The sequence below is a fragment of the Epargyreus clarus genome, unplaced genomic scaffold (genome assembly GCF_041222505.1).
Source record: "Epargyreus clarus isolate Ecla_fem2 unplaced genomic scaffold, WU_Ecla_fem_2.2 ptg000023l, whole genome shotgun sequence".
NCBI classification, from domain to species: Eukaryota; Metazoa; Arthropoda; class Insecta; order Lepidoptera; family Hesperiidae; genus Epargyreus; species Epargyreus clarus.
This window is the reverse complement of record NW_027332230.1, coordinates 1,713,989-1,739,486: the sequence shown is the minus strand read 5'-3', so window position 1 is coordinate 1,739,486 and position 25,498 is coordinate 1,713,989. Positions and strand designations below refer to the sequence as shown.

The following is a 25,498-nucleotide window of genomic DNA, read 5'->3' as shown; positions in this document are numbered from 1 at the left end:
TTGTAAACGGTGGATGGGATATTATGTACGAAGGGCTTCTTAAGCAAAATAAGTAAGTTAAATTACAAAAGAAAATGTAGCCAAAATCTTAATTGACGTCGGCCATAAATAGTTATAGGGCCAAGTTAGAACGCATCTTACAAAAGTTGATCTTTACCGCACCTTTTGGAAACAAATGCAGCGCTTCACGCTGCTACTACAAGACAGTTAAAGATGTGGCGGTCATGCCGTCACAGTCAAACCACAACGGTACTATTAATTTAGTTATCTTTCAATATTTATTAATTCAATAATATACCTTTCTTTTTTATGTCTCAAATATAATAAATACATAACGTAACACATATATTTGGGGGAATTAAGTCGAATTTACAATATGTAAATAACGATGTACCTATATTTGTATTCTGTTATGAAATCAATAGCTTTCAAAACAAGAATTAATTAACTCTCCCACCACTAAGATTAGAACAATGAATCATAATATTTGTAATGTGTGATTGTTTCGTCAATAGATACATTACAAATAAAGACCATAATAAATGAGTGTTACTTAAATTCGACTTTAGACATAGGTATTACAGTTCAATTGCTTTTACACAGTTTTGTTTACTAAGAATACTCTTTATGGCCGTGCCATACTAGGGTTGTCAACCGTAATATAATAAATATTCAATTATTTACAATATAATATAATCGAATAATAACTAAAATTATAAACAGTACCTACTGTATTAAAGTTCGATTTAGCGTACTACAGACAGTTGAAAAATATATGGTACATAAAAATATATTATTTTCGAAACCAAACTTTAAAACAACAAATTTATAATATTAAAAGTTTTTAGACGCACCGTTTTATTAATTTTTATTCTCTTTTATACCTATTAACATTGATGACATAGCGTGCGTAAATTGTACATTCATGAACATTTCTATATTACCTACTGCGTCTAAAACGTGTAATTGTCAAATTGACAAAAAAAGCATAAGGTACAAAAAATCGCGTTTTGATAACAATAAATTTGTAACAAAAAGATTGTTATTTTTCCACATGGAACTATATTTTTTTAAGTGTACTAAATTTTTTTATGATATTTAAAAAAAAATACAAAGAAATATTGGCAACCCTATGTCATACGCCTGGTTACAAAACATATTTTCAAGAATATTGACAGCATCATACGACCACATGGCGATCAAACAATATTTAACCTTATTTCTAATAAATAAGGTTAAGGTGACATGCCTTCATGGAGTGGAATGATAATGTACGTTGAAAATGAAATTAAGATAGCCCATTGAATGCAAATTCGAATGACGGACAACTGACGGCCACCGCTACGCCGATGGAAGAACTATTGACATCTTTATGCGATTCTTATTGATGTGACGTATATACCTATATGCTTATTTTATGTTTTTCATGCAAAGAAACCGAAAACGAGTATTTATATATTCTACCCGATGATATTTGGTCAGAACCGTTCTTGGATAACCGATAATATACAGGCCATATGAGTCCTACCTGAGGTGGATATTAGTACTTATTTCTGACTTTACCATGTGCCATTGCTGGGCAAGGGTCACCTGTCAGAGTAAAAGAATTTAAGACTAAAAAAAATTTTAACAAAAAATACAACCGACTTCTATGTCACTACAAAGTAAAAAATAATTGAAATAAATGTTGGTTTAGTACATATTTCTGAAGTCGGCGCTCAATATATTTCGTTGGATAACGATGTAAACAGCGTGTCTAATGTGAGCGCCTTTTTGAAGTCGGTTAATCAACCGCGCTCGCCAAGTACGAGCTAGTAGACTTGTCACAGTTTTGAGAACTTGTTTTAAGAAATCATACATGTGTAGGTATCACGATTATTTCCATTACGCTTTTTAGGAAATGATAGTTAATTCCTAATACGCACATACTCGTACATATGTCTGAAAAATCAGAGGTGCACGCCTGAGATTTCAACCTTGGATTTTCCGATTGAGAGGCTTTTGCTCAAATGCTAGCATTTCATGATAGCAAGTTAAGAGTTCAATGAAAATAAAGCTGTGTAAAAAAACCCGTAACTCCTACGTATATAATGTCTACGTGATGTATTTAATTCTTAAGGGGTAGTATTTAAACGAGTGACTGCAAATAAAAGTTTTGAATGACAAAAATGATGAATTGTGGTTATAGTATTACTAAGTGAGCGACTGACTGCGAGTGACGAGAAATCAACAGACCAGCGACTTACAAACATTAATGTGAGTTACTTAAAATACGAAATGAGAAGCTTCATTTATTTTTGAGCGACCTAATATTTGTCTAAGTGTAAACATTACGTCCTGCGTTTTATTAAATATTTACCAAATGTTTTTTTTTTAATACTGAGCAGCATTTTATTTTAAATGAACTGTTTCGAATACAAAAACCACTTTGAAAAATACTATAATAAGTAGAATATTGTGTGCTCATGTCATTGATCATGAATAAACGTAAGGTCTGAATTATTAATGCGCCCTGCTCGCTTAGTTTTATATTGTCTTATATGTTCCAACCTAACCTAACTAATTCAATTAGAAAAACCTAATCTATCTTAATACTAAAGTTGCCTCTCTATATTTCCAGTCCCTCATTAGTAGTTAGTAATGTAGTCGCACAAGTTATTAAAACAGTACCTATGTCATTATCAGTTGCTAAGTATTTTTTTATTCGACCGTTTTATAATTTCCCATTCTTAAGTACACAAAACGGAGCTTCAACGCAAGCTGCTTGGTGCACTGTACATTATTATGATGTACATTAGGAAATTGCGTCGCTGCGTGTACATGAATAAATTAGACATTAGACGCTGTCAACTGTGACTAATGACGGAATTACCACAAACAATACCAGCGTGACCGACGACGAAGATTTTAGACATGCTTCCTAATAGAACATAAGGTTTGGAATTATGAGATGAAAAAACTAAGGATGTGACAAGGAGTGAAATAATCGATATTTCGTTTTATCAATATAAATCGATTAGTAATAAAAGTATTATTTTAGAAAGAATCGTTTTTTGAAACTGAATGATGGCGATAAGAATAATTGTCACGAAAGTTTGTCTCTAATTCTAGTTTGTACCGTTACAAGCGGACAAGAAGAGGAACGCATCGCCGACCGCTTATTAAATTAAAATTTAAAAAAGAATTTCTTAAAATTATAATAAAAAATTACTGATGAAAATAAAAAAAAAAAAACAATTGTTATAAAAATCGATTATTTTTCCACATCCCTACAGAAACCCAGGTTAAAATGAAGCATGAAGTTGTTTGATAGGGTAACCGGAGATGTCGAATAGAATGTGTAAGATAACACGACAAGGTTACGTGGGTGCGAACGAATGATGAGTTTCGTCGCAGTCGCTGTACGGAATCGTTCAAATTGAGAAATAACGAAGTCGTAAAAGATTTTATGTAATGAGTTTTTAAAAGGCCAGCGAGGTGGAATATGGCCTAATCCTTCTCATTTTGGGAGAGGAGACCCGTGCTCAGCAGTGGCACAGTAATAGTTCGATGATGATGACGTTATGAGGCAGAAATAGGTGGGGCGTTGGTGCCATCGGAGTCGAACCACAAAGGGTTCTACCACCTTCAAATTTAGATTTAGCCACAAGCCACACTCACCAAGCTACACTTATCAAAGGATCACAGGGCGCACATAATGTCCATTGTCGAACAATATTTAAATCCACCATTGTTTGTTTGTCCGTCTGATTTACGCGAGGAAATGGAACATGACGACCAGTTACGGAGCGCTTGGGGGCTGATCGGGCATACAGATACATCCCGGCAAGGAGAAATTTACTACCTAGCTAACATTTAAACATTTCTTCTCAGTTAGACATGATTTACTACATCTTATAGTGTAGATCTGTTGAAACAATTTAATACTTTACTGTCATAACAAAATAAATAGTATGAACACTATATTTTTTTTCTATTTTTTATGATCTTTCTCTGTTAAAATTTCCTTTTTAATAGTTTTTCACTAAATGCTTAAGAACATGTGTACGGTAGGTACTAAGAACAGACATTTTTTTTTGTTTTTCACTAATCTGACTTGCACTGGGAGTTAATTGTAGATATAAGGAGTAACTACGGACAATTTTTATTTTAGAAAAGTAATTTGGGATTCGCGCTAAAGACTTCATGAAATCTCCAGAGTATTTAGTTTAAACGCAGGGAAAAGTGCAGGTCACAGTTCATTATTTATACGGGTAGAGGTAATCATTTTGTTTCCCAGTTTGTAAAGTTTTTTTCTACAGAGTATGAAGAAGAGGATGTTAACATGGTGTCTAGAATCCTGAATAATTTTAAAACCTCAAACAAACACTCGTTAAGGAAACGCACAGACAGGGAGCTGACTTGAACAGAGATGCAATTATGTCCATGTCAAAGTCAGTCGTGTTAACCCTAAAGTTTAATTGAGTCCATCCGATATACTTTCACTCATACGGACATTTAATTAAATAATAGAAAGATGCTGATTAAAAGTTAGATATTATTCATTATATCAAATTAGGGGCGATTGTTGCCTTAATTTGTAATGTTGTAGTATGATATATTTTTAGTATTTCCCTACGCATTTCTGCCCTAAAATAAAAATGTAGCAAGCGATACATACTATATACTATTACAGACATACAAATTTCGGACATACCAATAGGGAATATGCACATTTTTTTTTTATTTTTTTTAACCACTTATCACATAGTTTTAACATAGTGAAAATATAAACAATTTTATTAGTGTTTGAATTTTTTTTTTAAATTATTTAAAGTATCAGAAAAATTTGACACATTTGAACGCCGCCATTTTACGCGCTCTTTGAATGACGTCACGTAGCGTGATTTGTATTGATATTGATGATAACTGTATGCAAATAAATGTATTATTAAACGTTATCAGGTTTCATCGCTATTTACCTCATGGGAAAGGCTAAATAACCACTTTATAAATATTTCCTAGAGTTATTGTGCAAAACCACTACTATAAATACATTATATAGTGTTTTTTCTTTTGCAAAGGGTGCGAAAAATGTGGTGCAAGATTATAGGAAACAGATAAAGTATCTCCAAAATCGCATTAACAATTGCATTTACTGTAACAAACAATAATTTTAGGTAAATAATTTTAAAATATTGCATTGATCAGCTACTTCGTTAGGTACTTATCGACTTCTAAATCAAACACTATCATTTGAAACATACAAAATGCATTATAATCTATTATAATATTATAAAGATAGGTGAAAGGTTGAACGTGGTAGAACCATTTGTGGTTCAACTCCGGCGGCACCACCACCACACCTATTTCTACCTAATAACAGCAGTTTTAGGCGCTGCTGTGTTCCGGTTTGAAGGGTGAAGGAGTAAGGGAGACAGACTTTTCCGAGGCGTTCCAGCTTAGTCATCAGGGGTAGCGGCGCATCTGTGGCCGACCTTAGGTGGGAATATCTAATCCTATCTGGGGTTGATTACAGATGTCCATGGGCCGCAGTAGCCACTTACCGTCAAGTGGACTGTAGGGTCGTCTGCTACTCCTATATTATAAAAAAAAGAAAAGTAAAGAATGTTTACAAAATAAGTTATGATCAGTTAAATATTTCTGAATCGACCTATGCATAAAAACAAGTTAATTCATTTTGCATATTTTAGGGAAATAGTCCGATTGTGCTTTGACAAAACTACTTTCAATAATTGTTCTTGATTATTCCTAATAATACTATGTAGAAAAATCGCACTAGGTAATAAATAACACTGTAGGAATATAGACAAAAACAATTTTCTCTCAAACAGTTTGAGTATCGACGCCTATAAACATCGTAACACGCTATGTGACGTCATTTTTAGACTCGACCAATGGGAATGCGTTTTGCAAATTTGAATTTCGCTCGCATAATTTACGATTTTTGATTAAATTTTTAAACAATTTAATACGAAATAAGGAAAAAATAATGGTTTTAGATGTAATTTCAGGACCGTAATGTACAAAGGAAAAAAATAACAAGCAAATCTAAATCACATGCATATTCCCTATTCACCAGCAGTGTTAAGTAGCTGTGTTTTGAATTGAAAGGTGTTTTAAGAAAAATACACTTATTTGTGACATTACGACTTAGTCCGTAGATAGCCCGTCAGTAGCCGATCTTTGGCATATCCAATCTCTATAGGGGTCGATTCTAGAATTCCATGATCGGCTGTAGTCACTTCAAAGCGGTACACAACAGCTAAGCACTGATGGTATTAGGCCGAAATAGGTTGTGTTGGTGCTTCCGGTGTTGAACCACAAAGGATAGATACTACCATATTATCTTAAATAACTATCCGAATAACGTTATACCGGAAGACACGGCTATAAAGCTCTCTGTTATCATTGCTAGAATAGTGCTCACATTATTATACATTCCGTTCCCGGAATCGGTATCGTTTGCACAATACATTCTATATCTTGCATTTATATCTTCGCTTCGAGTTCAAATGTTATCATTTCAAACATATGTTGATCCGCTATATCTAGTACTGAATCACGTTAGAACAATAGCTCGATTTTGTTCACGCTGCTATTGTCTTACAATTTTATTGATTTGATTCACCGTGAACGAGGAAACGACAAGCGAATAAAAACTTGTGCCAATTGTCATGCAACTAGCCATCGGGCGTTCATCTTGATTTTAAGTGGTAGTATTTAAGACAGTGGTTTTTGGCTTTAATCCTATAACATTTTTATTGACGGGTACAGATCTTTTTCCATAAGTTCCAGTTGCGTTCATCTTTAGTTGATGGAAGAATTATTTTACTTCGGTGGCTTCCCACCATACCGATTTCTGCCTAATAATGGCAGTGTTAAGCGATATTCTGGTGTTTCGGTTTAAAAGGTGTGGTCAGGGCATTACTACTTAGTCCTTTGTGGAAGCAACGTATGCGTACCTATCTGTGGCCAATCCTATCCTAGGTCAGCCACACATGCAGCTAATCTTCTCTACAGTTGGTAAAATCTGTAATCAACCAAATTTAATAAGATACCTGTCTAATCTTATCTGTATTGTAGATGTTCACGGGCCGCAGCAGCCACTTACCATCAGGTGGACTTCATGCTTTGAAGGTGGAAGAACCCTTTGTGGTTCGACTCCGGCAGCACCACCGCCACACCTATTTCTGCATCTGTGTTCCGGTTTGAAGGGTGTGGTAATGGAGCCATACTTTTCCGAGGCGTTCCAGCTTAGTCCTCAGGGGTAGCGGCGCATCTGTGGCTGACCTCACGTAGGAATAGCTAATCCTATCTGGGGTTGATTACAGATGTCCGTGGGCGGCAGTAGTCACTTACTATCAGGTGGACGGCATGCTCGTCTGCTACTCCTATATTATAAAAAAGCTCTTTTCTAATACTTATTTATTCGAATAAAATATTTTCACTCGTTACTCGCTGAACGTGGGACAAGCTCACAAACTTAGAACTTTCACGTATTAATGCTGCAGAAACAAAATTGATCCAGATTTTTGATGTGAAACTTGCATGGCCAAAGTTTAGTACAACATCCTCATAGCTCGGAAAGAAGCATCCTTTTATGAAACTTAGTTTTACTTTCATGCGAATGAGAAAATGGATTTTATATAGCGTCGATTTAGTTTCTGATGTGCTAGGATTTTTTTACTTTTAGATGTGAATGTTAGGAAGAAGATTTTTTGGAAGGGTTGGAAATTGTTAAAAATAATGATTATAAGTTTAATAGGAATTGTACACGCCAACGATGACGTGAAAGGCCCCAGTATGAAATAAAATTGTGACCTCAAGTTGCAACCACAAAATTTAGGTAAAACGACTAATTATATACTATTTCACGAACAGAAAGTAGCTCTTTTGTATTATGTTCCATACAATGATTCTCAAATTATACAGTTCCATTCATTAATCCTTCATTAATGGGGTCTTCTAAACTATCATTTCTGCATTCACGGGTACATTACCGCGGTCCCATGCTTAAGTGGAGACACACGGTCAGGAAGGATGGAGATGAGTAAAAAATAAGATAATTAAATTATTATTCTATTATCTTACATAGAGGAAAAACAATGTAAGATTTAGTTTAAATTGTTATTGGATGGAATTTTTACTTAACTGCTCATATTACTGCTCAAATAAAATAATAACAGAATTATAGAAAAATATGTTTTATGTTAGAGATTTGTAATAATTCTTGTCCATCTGATAGTAGGTGGCTACTGCCGCCCATGAATATCTGTAATCAACCCCCGATAAGTTAAGATTCCTACGTGAGGTCGCCCACAAATACACCCCTACCCCTGAGGACTAAGCTTGAGTGCCTCGGGTAAGTATGTTTCCTTCACCACATTCTTCAAACTAGAACGCAGCAGCCGTCAGCAGCGTTTAACTCTCCAGTTATTAGGCAGAAGTAGGTGTGGCGTTCGTACCGCCGGTGGTTGGTTAGTTGGTGGCTTCATCTTATATTTACACGTAATATTTATATTTATTTTCAAATTATGTCTAAGCGTTTATTATTTATGTTATTGTAGTTTAAGTGATATTATAACCAATTAAATCTCTTGTCTGCCGAACGTATAAGCCATATGTACCGTCAACATAGTTGACTCAGCAGAAACTGGAGCGTCTAATGTGAGTGGGGTGGGGGCGATGCAAAATTTTACATTCGCCACCGACTGCCGGTTGTAAATTATCGATTCGTTAATTTCTCTGACTTAGTTTTGGATTGTTGGTTTTAGGTTGGAATAGTTTGTTATCGTTAAATTTATTGCATGAAGAGTTTAGGAACAATTCTATAACGTATTATAATTTGCAGCGGAGCCATTTTTACAATCACACTTCTATTAGTCGTTAGTCTTATTTAACACACTGAGGAGGGTAATGTTTTTCAAGCGTATGCATGTATGTCTTATTATTTGCCATGCAGCTCAAATCGATTGACGGACTTTTACATAATTTACGATTTTGCCACATGAGGTGTCTCTGCATTTGTATAAATAATGGGAGTGACACAGGCTATATTTTTAGGACATTTTTAATAATCATTTTTAATTAGGTAGATATTAAGACCTAGTTTTTCAAACAATATTTTGTCTTGTTGAAGTAATGTTTTTTATTCAAATAAAGTTTGATATGACCATCCTAGTAACGTGGGTCAAAAGCACAAGTAGAGTGAAGATCATTTTGTGTGTATAAACAAAAGGGACTCACTCTTAGAACGATCCTACATGTTCCTTTAAATTCAAACATTGCAACTGAATTCGAGAATAGGTTCTTGACTTTACAATAACGGAACAATAGTAACATGTTGAAGTTAATAAACTTTTGAACAAAGCAAACAATTAATTGTAACTACCCACGCTATCGGCCGTCACGCTTATTGTTTCTGTTTTTAAAGTTGCTCTTATTAAATTTGAGAGTTCCAACAACCCTTGAGATTAGAGGGGAAAGGTTTTATTAGGGGCGAGTAACGAGTCCCGATAAGGAGGAATAATGTCCCTCGGCAGTGGGAATGGTACAAAGTCCACACAACAGCGTTATTGCTTATATTCGTTATGGAGGATAGTAACGTTTTAGTGATCTTATCGAGTATGCTTTTATGGTTTAGATAATTTTGCCTACATTTAATTTAGGCTAACTGCCCAATGGTTAATCGTTAGCAGTAGAGGATCCCAGTGTAAGACGACCTTCACCGAGCTAGTTAATGGATGAAACGATTTATATCAAATGAAATATGCCAACAGGTATTTGCAAATGGGTTGACTAAAAAATTTCTTTAGGTTGACTATTTTTTCCTGTCACAGTCCTTGGGTAGGCCAACTTGTTTACCTGTCTATACCCGCTTACCCAAGGGTTGTGACAGGAAAAGAATAGTCAACCTAACATTTGCATATTCTATAGGCTTCATAATTTCGATTGGTATGTAATCTGTCCATAAACCAGACCAGTGAAATGTTTAAGAAAAAAATAATTGTAAAAAAATCATATTCCGGACTGAATTTTTTGAGGCGACCCATTTGCAATATAATTATCAACATATTTAATTAGAATTAAAACACTTTTCATCCATTAACCAGCTCGGTGAAGGTCGTCTTATATGGGGATATTTGACCTTCGAGCGATAGTTGCATAAGGCTACCGTTTTTGGCAATTGAAAATTCGACAACTGTCCTACACAGAATTTGGTAGGCAAAACAATGAATATATTTATTATTTATAACAAATAATTTACTGTTACTCGGGTGCCTAAATTTATGTTTGAGCGACCGACGAGTGGTATAAGTTTGACTCTATTCGTAAAATCTGTCACCAGTCAACTGTTTCTGCATTTAAGCTACTTAATAGTCGCTGAACAGTTTGAAAGCCCTTTTGACAGTCACGTTAACCACTACTTAAATGTCGGCAAATAAGACCGTTGCTAGAATATAAGCGCTTTATTACACAGGATTCCTATTAAACATGAATCCAAGCATACACAAAACAACTCCACACTGAACCGCACACTTCATGTAACGACCGGTCCACTCCCGATTTCCGCTGTCATCTCTCAACTTGAATGCAGAAAGGGGAGCCAACCATCCACTGTTTAATCTCCAGTTCAATCTTGACTTAAATGAACACCTAGACTACCCCTGTATTGATTGTCTGATAGTATTAAGCCACTAGTTTGCTAATGAATTGATTTGGCACGCAGCTTACGCCAATAGATAAATGGATGGACGGATTGACGGATTTCAATTTAAGGATTGTGCAATCATTTGATGGGTATATTGCTATAAGCTCTAATAGCTCTGAATACATATACCAATGGGATTGGAACCTATTCATTTTTTTTATTATGGTATAATCCCCGTAAAACTGCTAGTCCGCTCTGAATATAGAAATGAATCGCGTCGCCATAGCAAATTGTATGACTACACCTGCTCGCAAAAACTTCAGAGCGGACTAGCAGTTTGGCGCGGACTATATTTGCTTGAATTTGGTGTCAAATTTCAAATGTTATTTAAGGAAGAATTGAACTTAGCTTTGTTATAAAATGTCTTGATTGCTAAGTTTCTCTAATATCTGTCTTAGTACAGCAGTGCATCTCTACACTGTTCTACTTTCGTTGAACTCCAATAGTACACCTACAATATCTTAACTGATGATGTCAGTACTTATCAGTTAGACTGCATGCCTTTTTGCTAATTGAGTTTCATACACAAACAGCTTTTAAAAGCTGACGACTAAGCAATAAGAAGAAGAACAAGCAGACAACGGTTAAACTAAACGAACAAATATTCACACCAACATTTTCTTAACAAACTCGTATGTGTTATTACATGAAATTCTCCTATATTTTCATTTCTTAAAACTAAAGCATTTCCCGATAGCTGCACGTCTCGCTCATATATTACGTTACGGAACGAGACAGACTGAGCGAGGATCCGTACTCTGTCTAGACGCCCTAAATTATATCGTTTATGAAGGTATACTTTTTACGCCCTCTTGTTACACCTTAAATTGCACTTGATAAGACGTTGAACTGTAATATGGTTCAAATAACTGAATATATACGAGAAATGCTTTCTTAACTAACTTACAGAGTTATATTTATTATATATATTTAATGAAAATAAAGAGAAAATTATGATAATGAAGTCTCTACGTTAGCAGCACACTGTTAAAAACAATTAGAAGGAAACTATTTGGAAGTAAAGTAAACTTTAATTAAACGAGCTCGATTACAATTTATTTAGAAAAAAGTATTTAAAAACATTTCCTAAGAATTATAATTTCATACTCAATGACATGCCAATGCCAATAACATTTTTTAATTAAAACGATGAAATAAAAATATACGTTCGTTTTCTGTGTAAAATAACATATCAATTTATGAAACAATTGATACAATGATACGATACCGATCAACATATGCATTGAAATCACTACGCTATAAACATTATAATCAAAGAGAACAAAACTACATCCAGTCACGATATCCTCCTCTATTGAGTGTACGATATAAATCTGGCCATATCACAAAACCGATACGTCTTCGATGTTTTATTTCTAGTGATGGGAAGAATGCATTTACCATTCAAAAAATCCTTTCAGGTTCTACTGTAGGCGAGCGAATGTAAAGCGATTAATTTTAAGACACTGCTAGGCATGGGTCCTCTCAGAGTGGGAAAGATTACGCCATAGTTCACCGCACTTGCCTGGTGCGAATTTACCGATTCGAGTCTATTCGGTAGACTACGTACGTTTCACGTACCTTTCAGAGCTTTTTTTAAGATCTCAGATATGCAGGTTTTCTCGCGATTAATTTGAAGTGCTTTAAACAAATTCTACCAAAGTCATTGAAAATTCGCGTAGCAATAATAAATACTAGCTTTTTTCTACACTTGTCTGCCTTAGAAAATGGTATAGCGCTTTCAACAAAAACAATCTCTTAAATGTGTATGACAAAAATATCTCTATATCGCTTCTCTTCTGCACAACTAGTAACTCTTTGTTACTGAAACAAGTCATTTACGCAATTCACCCTAAGTCACGGGGTTTAGGAGTATAAAAATGATAAGACATTGTTTAAGGAAGGGGTAGGGATTTAATGTCGGTACATAAGGATAACAGGCCAGGATAAAATACAGAATGGGCAGGAATCATGCCATGGGGTTTGGAGTTTGATTTTGTATTGCAATCAATTTGGGGATCGGTTGATTTATGATTACATGCCTTTTTATTTTGGAAAGCAACAGTATTTTTTAATGGATTAGATCTAATTTGATTTGGAGATATATTCATAAATGAATAAGTTTGGTCGCAACGAAGGGTCATGTAGTAGAACTTTTCGGAGTTTGACTTTGAACTGCGCGAGACATCAATTTTACTTGCAAAAACATTGTAAAGTTGATGTATTTCTATTTGATAGATGTGGTAAGGCTGAGGTTTCAAATTATCTCTCAGACGAAATCTACTACAAAAGATTATAAACAGTATTGTTCATTTATCAGATGACTTGTATGCTGTTAATAGTTTAGAGGAGAGTATGCATTTCGTTTACATATTCTATAGTCGTTTATGGTCACAGGCAAGTTTTTAAAAGTATTTACATTGAAATAGACATGGTAAACAGGCTGACTATGACTACTTAACAGTGCCTAATTATCATAATAGAAACCACATAGAACTACGAGTAAGAATATAACAAGCATTGCTAAAGCAAAAAAATGTAAAGATCTTTTCGATTGCAGTTTCGATTTTGAGTTAGTTGCTGAATGTATTTTCTTTAGCAAACGAGAAACAAATACAGATTTACCTTTTTTTCTAATATAGGAGTAGCAGACGAGCATGCAATCCACCTGATGTTAAGTGGCTACTGCCGCTCATGGACTTCTGTAATCAACCCTAGATACGATTAGAAATTCCTATCTGAGGTCGGCCACAGATTCGCCGCTACCCCTGAGGACTAAGCTGGAACGCCTCGTAAAGGTATGTCTCCCTTCAAATCAAAACAAAGCAGCGCTAACGCTGCTGTTATGGGGCAGAAATAAAACCTGCACCTGCACCTCATCAATAAAATTAATAAACTTAACAGTCACCATGTCGATTATGATGCGGTGTGAGCATTTTCAGCGTCTGTGAGCCGTACAAGAGCACGTCTTATGTCCAACTGCAGTTCGACTGAAGTAATCTAAAATAAACACCTCCATACTTTGAAACGTTAAGCTGCTTTGGCGATTTATTTTGAAGTAAATACCGTCCATTCTATACAAAGGCCAATAATTGCTTCTAAGGATTTTTAATAGGTAATTGAATAAATACCTATCTTAAATTCAAAGAATTAATTTTTTTATAAATTATTGGCTGGAATCACTGGAATCACTGGAAATCGCTGGAATCACAATAATGACGGAATGATTGAGCCAGAGTTATTTTTAGATCAGTCTGGAATTATTTTTTATAAATATTGTTTTATCAATTTCTGTTAAAAAATGTTACGTTTGTTTGCTTAAAAGGTTTTATGGGATTTTATATATATTACGAAGAGATTGTAATTTTACAATATTTGCAATATTTACAAATTGTGAATCGACCTTTTATATTCGTAAGACAGGGGTTCCTTGAGGATAAGACCGCGCCATCGACCGAGACATACTTTTCCGAGGCGTTCCAGCTTAGCCGGCAGGGAAAGCGGCGCATCCGTGGCCGACATTAGGTAAAATATCTAATCCTATCTGGGGTTGATTACAGATGTTCATGTGCACCAGTAGGCACTTACCATCAGGTGGATTGATGCTCGTCTGCTACTCTTATATAATAAAAAAAAAACACAGGATTTGTTAGAATGAAGCCTCTCAAAACAATATCCATTATATTACTCCAAGCTTACCTGCCCCCCCTTACGAAATAAAAACTTATCAGCCAACTTCGTCCCCGTTATCTCCGGGCTAAGCAAACACTTTTTATTTTACGACCTTCTCCCTTACTTCGTACCCTCTATGCTACGGTTTTAAAACTATCTTAAACTGACTGTTGAGTTTTCGTCTAATTCGAGCTAATAATAATACGGTTTAAAGTTCTCGATCTTTACAAATATATTTACATCTGTTTCCATGTTAATAGGGAAATCGATATTGTCTCAAAATTCGACAATTTGGAAGCAAATATCTATTTTAAGGGTATTCCCGGAGCGCTAGCACATGGATTTTCCAAAAGGTGCAAGAAGACCTCTCCTCCCAGGCCAAATGTCCATTGGCGACGGTGACTGCTTTCAAGCCAGTCTGCGATATCGTTGGGATTAATTATATTTTTTACTGTTCGAATGAAAATACCATAAAAACATGAAAAATATTTCCAGTCAGCTATTTTGCAATAATTTAATTGAGTAATATTTTATTATGAGTTTATTAAATGACTAACATTAAAACCACTCAAAGGAATTTAATTTAAATGGTTGGTTTTATTGTGAAACATGTAGGTAGGTATACTTGTACAGTAGTCGTGAAATGTTATTTATTGGGCGCTGAACAAGTCAAGCAATTAATGTACGACATTCGCACATTTGATAAATGCATGCAACGTCGACGAACTAACAAATAGATTCCAAAAGCACGACATTAATAAAATTGTCATTACACATTTTCCAACTGTGTTTTTATAGTCCTTCTTACTGTATTTACTAAAGTTCGTTTGATTCGTAATGACAGGTGACCTTTAATGTTTCTTGTTGTTATAAGATTTCATAAACTTTTTACTTTGCCCAATAACATGAGATGAAGAATAAAACTATCGGTGCCTATTTATAAAGAGGAATCGGCATTTCTGTTATCATATAATGCAAGCAGCAAGTCATCTTAAGCGTTGATGAAACAAACAGTCTTATTAATTAACATTCATTTATTCTTGGAGTCTATTTGTTTATTTTGTCTATAGCATGCAGTAATTAGTGTGACTCATTTATGGGGAGCGAAAGGAGTATAGGTAGCTTTGGGTTTGACTTGCAAATTTACGTAAAATACCGCGACAATGATAAGATTTATGCTACTTTTGTATCAATTTTCATAAATTAACTAGCTTTTACCTTTAGCGTTGCACGGCTTTGTCTAGCAAGAATAATAGAGGCCTATGAGAAGTCCACATAAAATCAGATGGACTATATAAACTCCCGTTTGTAACTTTCGTTAGATATTTTGCGTGCAGTCCATTTGATGCTAAGTGGCTACTACCGCCCATGGACATCTGTAATCAACCCCATATAGAATAAAAATCCTACCTGAAATTGGCCACAGATGCACCGCAACCCCTGTGGACTAAGCTGGAACGCCTCGGAAAAGTATGTCTCCCTTACCACACCCTTATAAACCATAACACAGCAGCGATTAACACTGCTGTTTTGAGGTAGAAATGGGTGTGGCGGTAGTGCCGCCAGACTCAATACATCTTAAAAATATAAAATATTATTAGAATCACTTCAGTTCGGGATTCCGATAATACCCGTGACATAAATAAAATTTATGTCTTCATAATTTTATAACTGTCTGTAAATCTACTTTGCAGATAAGTAGACAGCCTGATCTCATAAGTCAGAATATAATAGGGTTAAGCGTAACATAGTAAGCATAAAATCGAAACTCGAATAGTATTGTCCACCAATAGTTGCCCTCTCCGGGGATCTCGTAGGTGGTGGCTAAGGAATTGGACAGAGGAATCCATAAACGGACAGGATTTGGAGTTTTATCGATCTATGGTAAGATGTAATAGGTTTTTTTGGACTTATCACAATGTACCTAACAATATGTACCTACTCTATCAAAAATGATCCCTTCCCATACAGTTCAATTATCAGAATTTTATTCATGTTATTAGAATGACATGAAGAGTATTAGAATTCTATTTGATGTCTAGAATGTTATTAGAATGACTCATGTTATTAGAATACGAAAAACATAATTTCTGTTTATCCCACTTATTTTATAAATTTAACATTTCCGTGTTAAACATTTTACCTTTTCGTGTTCAGTGGGCTTAAAACGTCATCAAGACACACTAATATTCGAAAGAAAGCCGTCAACGGGCCATTATTTTCGCTCATTAAGTCTGAAGGACGCAGAGAAGACCAGATAATGCCTACCTGCAAAGATGAATCATTTTTAGGGTTCCATACTCAAAGCGAAAAAACAGAACCCTATTATTAATTTCCCGCTGTCTGTCCATCTGTCCGTCAGTCACAGGTTTGTTATTCTTGAACCGTGATAGATGACGCTTAAAATGTTTACAATGTGTTTTGCTGTAGTCGCTATAACAGTACCTAAATGTAAAAAAATAAAAAAGTTAAAAATAAATTTGTAAGTAGACAGAAAACTGTTATTTTTCGACATGTTTCGTACTAACTATTGAGTCGTAATAGGAGTATAATTCAAATTTGCACAATGCATGCATGGAATTCTATCTGCCGTTATAACAAAATTAACAAGTAGGTACTTTAAATAAAAAAAAAAATGAAAACTTTAGTGGTATGGAATCCTCAACGATGAGCGACTCGACTCGCACTTAGCCAATTTTTAGTATCCCTCACGAGCCACACGTCCGACAATGGCCAATAAACACGTAATAAAAATATGAAAGGTCCACTAAAAACGTCATTATTGTATGCCAAATGTCCACCTTTTGTTAAATGGAGTCGTCAAATCCGCTGGGTCACGTCGAAGGGTTAAACGGTGATATTTATTTTATGGTACCATTAAAATCGAGTGTTAAGTCACCTGTTTTACTGTAAACGAGTAAATGATAACCATTATGGCTCACGTAATAACTATTTAAACTACAGTGATATTAAATATACCTATTAATAATATGAAAAAGCATTGATAACCTATTAGTTATAGCCTTTTGTTGAGCTGTCAGAGATTTAAATTATATTTTTTCAAAATTATGTGCGCATTAGAATTTAACTTTAATTGTAGGAAAACATCGTGATGAAGTCTGAGATATTAAAAAAAAAAAACACAAAATAACTAAAAGGTGTGCGGAAAAAGTCTACTCATTCGCACTTGGGCCGCACGGTGGAATATGGCCTTATCCTTCATTCTGAGAACACCCATACCCATCAGTGGGACAGTAAAGGGTTGATGGTGAGTATATTACGTTTATCTTGTATGAACACTGACAAATCAAGTACGACAGTCCTTCTACCGACTTATAAAAGCAATTTAGTATTAACGTTTCCCCTTTTGAAGAATGTTATAAGGGAAATATATTTTCTACTTATTCGAATAAAATTTCCAATAATCTTTGACTTCTGTACCAAATGGATATAGCAGTAGAACTTATCAATACATATTTATAGTATACATATGTAAAAAAAAAATAACGGGTTGCCGGCAGAAGTTAAAGCTTTCGAAAGCTAACCTGAATAATAAAATATAATTAATAAAAAATTGAAACTGACACCTATTGACATATTTTTTCTATGCTGACACCGGATGAGGACCGAATTTTCGATCTAGCCACGTGTCCTGACGCGAGTTTATGATTTTTTACACAACACAAAAAGTGCACAACGCCGCTTAAGAAGTTTACACTTCAAAAATTCGCACCTTACCTTTCGTCAACCAGTGTGCGGTGAGACAGGTGATTAAAATGGAAAATTTTAACGTCGTCAAGTTGACGCGTGACAGGTTAATTACGTCGTTACAGTTATGACGTACCTACACCAATTTGTATGCTTTCATCGTATATTATAAGTGCTTCAGCATATTTGATTAGAATCAAAAACGTCGATTAGTTATGAATATAAAAGTTTCGTAGCATTCATAGGGTTATGTATTAAGTAATATAACCATTCGAAAGTCAGTTACAGATAATGCTGATGTTTTGTTTCGCCCTAAAGCAGGAAAAAAACAATTTTGAAGAATTCGTTAATTAAGGCATAAAGTGTATAAAAAATGCATTGTCTTTAAAAATAACCATTTCCTTTAGGTTTTTTTTTTATAATTTTTGAACGTAACGTAAGAATTATATATTGTTTCCCAGTATTTAATCCTTACGTTGCGATGTGTTTGTTTGTTTGTTTTTCTTTGATTTTCCTTTTTCGTTAATCGCTAGCATTTTTCGCTAATCCTTACAGTTTCGGATTTTGCCACCCACGCACACTTGAAAAACTAACTCATATTCATATTTACTTTATTTCATACTAGTTTTTGCCCGCGGCTTTTCGCCCGCGTTTAAAAGAAATTAATATGACATACTAACATACATAAAACAGAAAATTCGTACCTTCATTGGAATGGCAGTGGCGCCATCTGGCGAAAATTGGTCGTACCAACTCTGAAAAACTTCGTGGGTTCATAGACAACAACTTTGCTAAAGATCATCACTTTTAAAGATTAAATGCATAGTTTACGATTAAATTCTTACTAATATCGATAAAAATAATCGATTTTTTGATCCTAAAGATCGATTCTCCGATTAAATGATCTTAGATCGCCATCCCTACTTCCCGAGGGATTTCCGGGATAAAAACTATACTATGTCCTTTCTCGGGTCTCACACTATCTTTGTAAAAAAAATCATTAAAATCGGTTCAGTGGTTAAGGCGTGAAGAAGAGACAACCAGACAGACAGTTACTTTCGGATTTATAATATTAAGTAAGGATTTACTTACTGTAGACTGCAATACTCGAAAATCACGAAATCGGTAATCAAAATAGTTCGCTCTAAAATGAAAATACCTAAATATCAATTTTGTATTTTTTGCAGCACTAGCGTATAGAAAATTCCCTCGGAGAGAAATATCAGAAGCCACTCGAAAATTTCAATATCGCTGTGATTTATTCCTCTTACCGTTCCTAAGAAATTATCCTCGCAAATTAATCGCAATATCGGAACTGGCCAACCGTTATTAGTACCTTCCATAGTTGCCAAGGTGTTCCACCCCTCAATAAATCTTGTCTAATTTGTGTGTAATTACAGGACGGCACAGTTCTCGTTGTAACAAGGAGTGCGTAGCGGCGGGGAGCGAGCGGCACGTGCTTATGTTCGCGTGTCTCCACTCCAAGTGTCAATAGTCCTATCCGACTGTTACACAACAATAACCTTTCAACATTAAGCACTCCAGCAAAAGGTTCAAATTATAACAATGAGTTAAATATTATAAAGCTTGAATAAGTTTGCGCAGCCGATTTTACTAATATCACCACTATATCCTAAGACGAAAGTAGATATTCGGGTAACAATACCTAGCGAATTTTGCATAGCGAAATGAAACAAAGTAATGTGCCGAAAGGTCGATGTTGTAACTTAGATAGTAATGTGTTCTTTGACCCTCCGAGAGATGATAATTTTAATAAAGAATTTAAGGGTGCACTATTTCAAGTCAAATTAAAGTTGCGTTATTGTTACACCCTTACACTGGCAGCGGGAGGACACCAAAATAACGTTTTAATTAAAAAGGGTTGACTAAAAAAATTACATCGTGGGGAAACTTAAATCTTGATACTTGTATGTTATTAACAGCGTCGTTAATGGAAGTTTTTTTTTTCCAAAAATGATTATACTTATATGTTTTTTGGTAATAGATGATTTGAGCTACGTGGTAAAAATGTCGGCCTTTCAGACTTTCAGATTTTGATTTCAGGTGATATACCGAAGTCACATGAGTATAAAATTATTGATCACTTTCTTTAACAACACAAGTAATTAAATAATAACATTTATTCCGGGAAATTTAAAAGTTCCCAAAGGTGTGAGATATATTTTAATCTATAATTTGTACCCATCATAGACCTGCACTTTACAATGGACTGCCCTGACATGAAATAATAACTGTTTTTTCAATTCGTTTCATGTTAAAAAAGCGGTGTAGTTTTAGTGACGGACTAAAACCTTGTTTTGTCAAATTGTTCTTTATAAAAGTTAGAAGATTAGTTTTATACTACAAAAGAACACTAAACGTTTCCTCAAAGAGATTTCCCGCAAGAACTTAAAATTCTGCAGTAGCACAATGCTCAAAGCAGCTTTCGCCGCTGACTCAGACTTGCATTCCGGACCAAATGGCCGTCCTTTCGCTCTAAGCCCTTTATCCCTACATAATTAGTGCAGTCTACTCTATGTGATGAATAAATCCACACAAGCTACAATTGCCATTTGAATCGGACAAATAAATCTGTGTCATTTGCTATACATTGGCCAAACTGCATGTACTGGTGTATCTGAATGCTGAAAGTAGTTAATGTAGGGGAATTTAGAGTTGGTATTCGAATGGCCAATGAATTCACAAAGTCGACTGCAGCAACCCCAAAAAAGTCGTTTCGAGTGTCGATACGAGTATGTGTACCATTTACGAGCTTGATTGAAATTTCGCAATCAACAGGGGGAGTATGATCAAATTATTCGTGTACATTTTTTGCCCTCAAACTTGGTATGTTATTCCATTATAATGGCCCTCGGAATAGAAAATTTACGGGGGATTTAAGATTCTAATCGTGGGCCACTCGGTTGTTCAAAGTGATTATTCGAGAGATAACGCCCCGAGTGGAATGGGTCGTCCCACGCGCTTAGCGATACACTACCGCGTATGATTTGATTTTATTATATCCCTTATATACATAATATTATTATCTCTTTGCTATAATTAACAATTTATTAATAGCTTTTTCCAATTTCTGGGTACTACAGATTTTCCTTGTTATGAGAATCTCTATTTATGTTGTTCGGAATAAAGACATCCACTCTGTTTATAGGTTAACCTTATTGCTGCAATAAATCTTGATTAGGTATTTATTTTACAATGCAAGGAAAATGTTAAGATTTAGTTAATATACTGCCTTGTTTTGAGAAAGTATCTTAACCAATCTAGTAGTAGTTTCCAAGACTTCATAAGCGTAGATAGACATAGATTTTAACTTAGGTTTTCACGTGTCGGCATCCTGCAAATATGATCCTATAGATAGATTTCATTAAATACGATAGCAAATTATTTATAACCTTATTTTAGCGGGAGTACATTCTCAGTACATAAAGGTGACTTTCAGAACTTGTTAGCACACATATTATGACCGAACAAACACAAAATAAAAGCAGAATCATTATTAAAATTGCTTTAGTTACAGTGAGCAAAACGACCACAAGCTTAACCTACAAACTTAGTTTCTTTAACGTAAGCTTTAGTTTTGTAAAGAGAATTGTAAGCGGTTGAAATTCAGAGCGCACTCTGTAAATATAGACGTATTTCTTGTTTATTTTAAAAACTAATGTGAATAGACGACATGTATAACTCACTGTGGAAGCCGAGATTATGATTCTTGTTGGCTTTACCTTCAAAGAACTTGAAAACCTTAATTTCGTATTCAATTTTGAACTTTGTTTATTGGACGGAAAGGGTGCATTTGAGTGTGTGGACTGATGCAGTAAGGCTCTTTTGGGTCTGGAAGGTATGTTCGCAACACTGCGACACATTTTTCTCATTTCAAATGCATATTTTATGGGCCACGAACGCATAATGAAAGGAATCTCGTTGAACAAACAAATTACAATATCTGGAGCTGTTGTATGTTCTGTGTGCTGTTGTTGATTGATGATGTTTATTCACAATTATTTTTAAACTCAGGTAGTGTCGTGGAATTAATTTAGGCCTTACACTGTATCAATGTGACAGCCTAGTGGATGATTCTCGATGTTTTCGAAGTTCCAAATCCCAGGCTCTGATATTTCAAAGTAATTTTCATATGAGAAATTAATTATCATTTGCACTAACGGCGAAGAAAAACTTCGTGAAGAAACTTCGACAAAAATGTACTGAAAGGTGTGTGAAGTCTACCAATCAGTACTTGTGATTTGTTTTTTTTATTCAAAATAGCTTCTTTACAGAGAACTTTTTGAAAGCCAATACAACTACCACCACTTCACAAGGTGTTTCGTTATGGAGAAGAAGCGGCGAAAGAAACTCCATAACACACATCTTTTTAAAAAAAAAAAATGTTTCATACAATGACTCTTAACTTAGGTTTAAACTTTTTTTCTGATTTTTTTCTGACATTCAAGATGTGGTCGGGTATTTTATTGTACTCGTAGTAGCGAATACAATTTCACATGAATGATCTAGCCACCTTACATAATCTATATTTAGTTATTAATAAATTATTTCTATTTCTAGTATTCAAGTTATGGTGGCTACTATTTTTTTTTCAAACATATCAGTATGTTTTCTTACAAACATATGATTAATTCATTACAGCACCAATACTAGTACGCGTCTTCGTTCAGTACGAATCGAATTTAGGCCATTTAGAGAATCTGAGAAGATTATGGTTAAGTCTTGAGTACAAAAATTAACAGTCTTTACTTTATTATCCTTCACCACACTTAACTTTACACATAACATTGCAAGATTTCTGGTGCCCGGTATTCGAACTCCGGACCACTAAGAATGGCCCACATTCATATCACTAAGCTAAACCACTGTTATCAGTATTGCATATTGCATCGATATTGGCACTGGTTAACACCGTCCAATTTATGTTTCCTGTATCTTTCCCTATATCTTTACCGCATCGACCGGTAATAGTGTTAACTTAATGAAATAGCCTTGTAAACTGTGAATCGTATAATGTGTGGGCAAGTAACCAATAATATGGTGGTATTGAATAAGTGATACTTACATGTGTTACTTTATGATCGTCCTTCATTAGGGATTTTATCCTATTTGGGAATCACAGTACCATGGATACCTTTATTGTGATAAAAAAATCTCAATACTTCTACGTGTTGCACTCGCCACTACAGTGTTTACTCACTATCGTCCGCCGATGACTTGTCCCATTGCTGGGCAGGGGTCTCATAGCGAGAGGGGTTTGAGGTGGATTGAGAGTCTCAAATAGTACGATTTTTAACTTGGCAAGGACCAAGTCAAGCCATCGTGTTTAAGTTTCGTTATTCCCCACTCTTAACAAAAATTGCAAACTTCTCGCACGTCAGTTACCTGCTAAATAAGGGAGCTGATGTAATTCTTACCATTAATATACGAGTTGAGCAATTTTTTAAACCTCCAGGGCACCATACATGCAACTACCATTGGCCACAGTAAAATAAATCAGCAGATAAGCCTGTTTATTTTTAATGGCTTGTAAAAGGCTTAAGTTGGGCTCCAGAGCTGATAAATAATATGTTTATGCCGAGAAAGCGGTCGTGATGAGATACGGGGCTTATTATAATAATAGCCTGCGTTGATTTGTAAGTGCGAGGTCTACTTGGTTTTAAATCCAGTAGTCGCTGGTTGTGACATACTGTTATTGCGGTTAGCAAACTTTATATAATTTTTAATTTCCGTATTTTCCCTTTTAATATAATGAAATAACAATCGAATAAGTAGTCCACTTGATAATAAATGAAATAAATGTCTTTATCACTCGGGAATTTGATAAGTTTTGCAAAGCATCCGTTGACCTGAACATTAAGAACAATGGTAGATTTAGAATCCCATTTAGCTTGTGTAGTGCTAGCGCTACTTATTGAGAATCTATTTAATTAAGGTTCTTATTATTTTATTGAGGTTCTTAAAATTTAGATTCTAATATTTTTAGCTAAAGTACATAATGATTATGTAAAACCGAAAGCAATCCAAAATCATAAAATGCTCTTTTATATACGTTTCCATGTGTCCCATCACTCAATCATTACATTTACTTGGTCATTTGAGTGTATTCCGATTATGGCTACTGTAATTGCTCCTAGAATAGTTTAATGATAATTCCGTGGGTGGCTACCTCCTGCATAATGCAACGCTTTACAACAAGGCCGATTCAGTCGTTTCAGTCGAATTGAGAGAGATAGTACTTTAATCATCGAAATAAAACGTAACATTTTCTCAGTAAAATGGAGAAAATGTAAATAACGAAACGAATAAAAAATAATAAACTAATTCTTTTCTAACCTGACCATATATGTTGAAGAAGTATAAATAAGTTTTAAATATTACTGATGAAATCATAAAATCAGTTTTTTTACAAATGTCGAATCTGTGAGACCTGTTAAGAGTGTAATTAATCAAAAAAAGTTGTGAATTTCGTGCATTGCACTCGGACATTGCAACAGTTCCCAGGGGAATTGTTTCGGATATGAAAGTTGCAGTAATTGGACGGGATGGCCAGGCGGGTCCGGTTAAAGAGGCATTGTTTAAAATTGCGGGTAAATTGCGGTCGTGTGTTCGTTGAGCGTTTAATTCTATTTTAATTTTAGCCACCTTGCACTGGGTGCGCAAAACTTTTGGAATTAATTTTGTATTATTCGTAGTTACCGTAACTGGATTATTAAAATTATATTAACGTGTGTTCACAATGGACGTGTCCGATTGGTATTCCGTAAATCATTTTGAATGCAATCATGAAAACGTTGCTAATGTAAGGCGATTAATTGATGAAACTCCATCATTATTGACACCAGGTGAAATATAATTTACTAATCCTAAAGCATGAAAACAGTCTGCAAATACGAAACTAGTTTGGCATTACGGCATGCGGCAGCAAAATACGTCCTTAAAGGGATGGAAATTTAAACCGTAAAGGGATTTAAAGTCCATGGTCCGTACAAAATGAATGCACTTCATTCATGATGCGAGTTTTCTGATCGACAATTCGTTGCAACGTGGGCATGTTGTTAATAAATCACATGTTTCTGTCCACTGTTTATTTTCAATTACTGGCCGTTGGGGCGGCGCGTGAATAATGCCAAAACAGCTGTTTCGGTGGCAGATTAGTGAGTTATTGTCGTTATGCGAGGGTTAATAATTAAAAAATCTCATCCGAGTTGACAGTACAGTTTTAAGTTTCATGAAATTATTATTCGATAGTCTTCATGATAACAATCAAATATTTAGAACAAGTAAATCGTTGTGCGTCACGTATCGTACACCTAATGTATTCATTAGTTGCTTTTGTAATCGATATGGGCAAAAAAAACTTTTCTATACATGATTTTCGTT

At 34.9% G+C, this 25,498-nt stretch overlaps 1 long non-coding RNA gene across 1 annotated transcript in view; it reads right to left on the bottom strand.

Moving 5' to 3' along the window:
• Nucleotides 1–7,262: 7,262 nt before the first annotated feature.
• LOC140751782 (uncharacterized) overlaps nucleotides 7,263–25,498 on the bottom strand; it is a 592,785-nt gene continuing 574,549 nt past the window's right edge. Inside the window, exon 3 of the long non-coding RNA XR_012103380.1 lies at nucleotides 7,263–7,288. This is a non-coding gene — a long non-coding RNA (uncharacterized LOC140751782). The remainder of the gene's footprint in view (nucleotides 7,289–25,498) is intronic.